At 42.4% G+C, this 2,416-nt stretch overlaps 1 non-coding gene across 1 annotated transcript; it reads left to right on the forward strand.

Annotated features, from left to right (window-relative positions):
- The first annotated feature begins 889 nt into the window (after nucleotides 1–889).
- On the forward strand, nucleotides 890–996 carry LOC118479928. Its single transcript, XR_004861570.1, has one exon. It is a non-coding gene; the product is annotated as a small nucleolar RNA R71 (small nucleolar RNA).
- The last annotated feature ends 1,420 nt before the right edge of the window (nucleotides 997–2,416 follow it).

Below are 2,416 nucleotides of genomic sequence, written 5' to 3' on the forward strand. Positions count from 1 at the left end.
TCGAGGAGCCTTGGTAGGCTCTGATGACAGAGGGGAGTTCTTCTCCTGCAGAGGCGGGGGTACAGTTTCTTCTGTCGGCGGTGGCGCTTCCACAGGCCCCACGGTGCGGTTTCGTAACGTGATGAGATGAACTTGCGCTTTTGGGTTTGTTTCGGTATTGCTTGGTAATGCACCTTGTGGTCTCTCGGAAAAATTTTGAGCTAGTTGATTTAATTGTTTTTCTATGTTTTGAATACTAGCTTGTTGATTTCTAAAATTTGACTCTAATTGTAGAAACCTTTCCGAGTTTTTCTTTTCAGTGTCGGAGATGAGGCGAGATACAGTATCTTCAAGCCTTTCTCGTCCACCTTGTTGTTGAGTGAAATTTTGTGACTCATTTCTTGGTTGTTGAAAGTTTGTTCGTTGGGTTTGTTGGTTACTACTATTGCCGGGCTCCCTCTAACCAAGGTTTGGGTGGCTTTGCCATCCTTGGTTGTAAGTGCCCGTTGGAGGACCCGATGGCCTAGGTCTATTATCAATGTAGCTTACCTACTCTTGTTGATCGTCCGTTTCTTTCATACAACTCCAATTTTCATGTGGCCCACCACACCCTTCACAAGCCATAACCGAGACTGTTTTTATCATTTCTAATTTTTTTATTTTTGAAGAAAGGGCCTCGATTTGGGCTTGTAAAGAAGTGCTTTCATCAACCTTATGGGCGCCCGGGGCAATAGATTTATTGCCTCGGGGGGTGTGCCACTGAAAATTGGTTTGAGCAATTTCCTCAATTTGGTTATATATTTCATGCGGGCGGCGATTACCTAAAAGTCCCCCGGAGCTAGAGTCAAGTGTCTGCCTTGTGTGTGGCAACAGTCCATTATAGAAAGTGGATACCTGTTGCCATATTGCAAGGCCATGATGTGGACACTTGCGTAATAGTTCCTTGAACCTTTCCCAAGTTTCATATAAGGATTCCCCGTCCTCTTGTGAATATGTATTAATTTCAGTCATTAATTTAGCCGTTTTAGCGGGAGGGAAATACTTATATGGAAATTTTTGGGCTAGTTCATCCCAGGTGTTTACCGATCCAGCTGGGAGGGCGTTGAGCCAAGCTTTTGCTCGGTCTTTTAGTGATAAAAAGGAAACATTCGAAGGCGGATGGCGTCATTTGATGCTCCATTGATCCGAAAGGTATCACATATTTCTAAGAAATTAGTAATATGTAAACAGGGATCCTCATCCGCAAGCCCATGGAAGGTTGCGGAGTTTTGGAGCATTTGTATCAAATGCGGCCGAAGTTCGAAGTTATTGGCTTCAACATTCGGTGTATTGATAGCGGCGCCTAGGTTACCTACGGTAGGTCGTAGATAATCCATGAGGGTACGTTGGTCCGCCATTTGAGGTGGATTCCCCGAAACTTTCTCTTGGTTTTTAGCTTTTAGTCTTTTTCTGAGAAAGCGTTCGGGTTCTTCTAGAGGTTCTTTTATGTCCTTATCAGAACTGGAGCTCATACACTATGTAAGATGGCGTCTGGTTCCAAGTCCTGCAATAAAAACAGAAAAGAATGTTGGTCAGAAGGTTCACCACGGCCCCGTGCTCAGCGAACACGGCCCGTGGTCGGAGTTACAGTGATTGTTTTCCAGATCCCAGTTACTGGAAAGTTGGACACGACCCCGTGTTGCACCGACACGGCCCCGTGGTCAGCCTTCTGTAACTTGGAAAACTAAAAACTGCCAGTAACGATGCTGGGCACGACCCGTGTCCGACCAAGCACGGCCCGTGCTGAGCTCTGCAGAAGCTGAAAAACTAAGAAAAATGCTTAAAAAATAAAAAGAAAGATAAAAATATGATTAGGCCGTTGATTCCTAACTTTCTTAAAATCCTTGTGTCCCCGGCAACGGCGCCAAAAACTTGATGTGCGTGAAGTGTGTTATATTTTAGATGTATATTTAAGCCCTTTTTACACTTTTAGCCAAGTTTTAAATTTATAAAACACGATATTTACTAACACTAAACACACATATGGGCAAGTGCACCTATCGTGGACGTAGTATAGTGTTGGTAAGATACCGAGGTCGTCCAAGGACACAAGAGCTTTTAGTACCGGTGTATCCTCAACGTCTAATCAAATCAAAAAGAAGTTATAAAAGATTTTTAAACTAAGAAAATAAAAACTAACTAAATGCTGAAAATTAAAATAAAATAAAAACAGATAGACAAGATGAATCACTTGGATCCGACTCGTGTATTAGTATAACCTTTGATTATTTTCGCACTTTTTCACTTGTTTAAGAGATTATCTTAGTTATTGTAGTAGGCCCCTCTTTTGAAGGCGACGTTACCCTCAACCCAGTAGTTTGAGTCAGCAAGGATACAATCCTAAAGGGTTGGATTACTGGAAGATAATGAATTAAGTTATTAATGCAAATTATGTTAG

Source organism: Helianthus annuus, chromosome 6 (assembly GCF_002127325.2).
Source record: "Helianthus annuus cultivar XRQ/B chromosome 6, HanXRQr2.0-SUNRISE, whole genome shotgun sequence".
Lineage (NCBI taxonomy): Eukaryota > Viridiplantae > Streptophyta > Magnoliopsida > Asterales > Asteraceae > Helianthus > Helianthus annuus.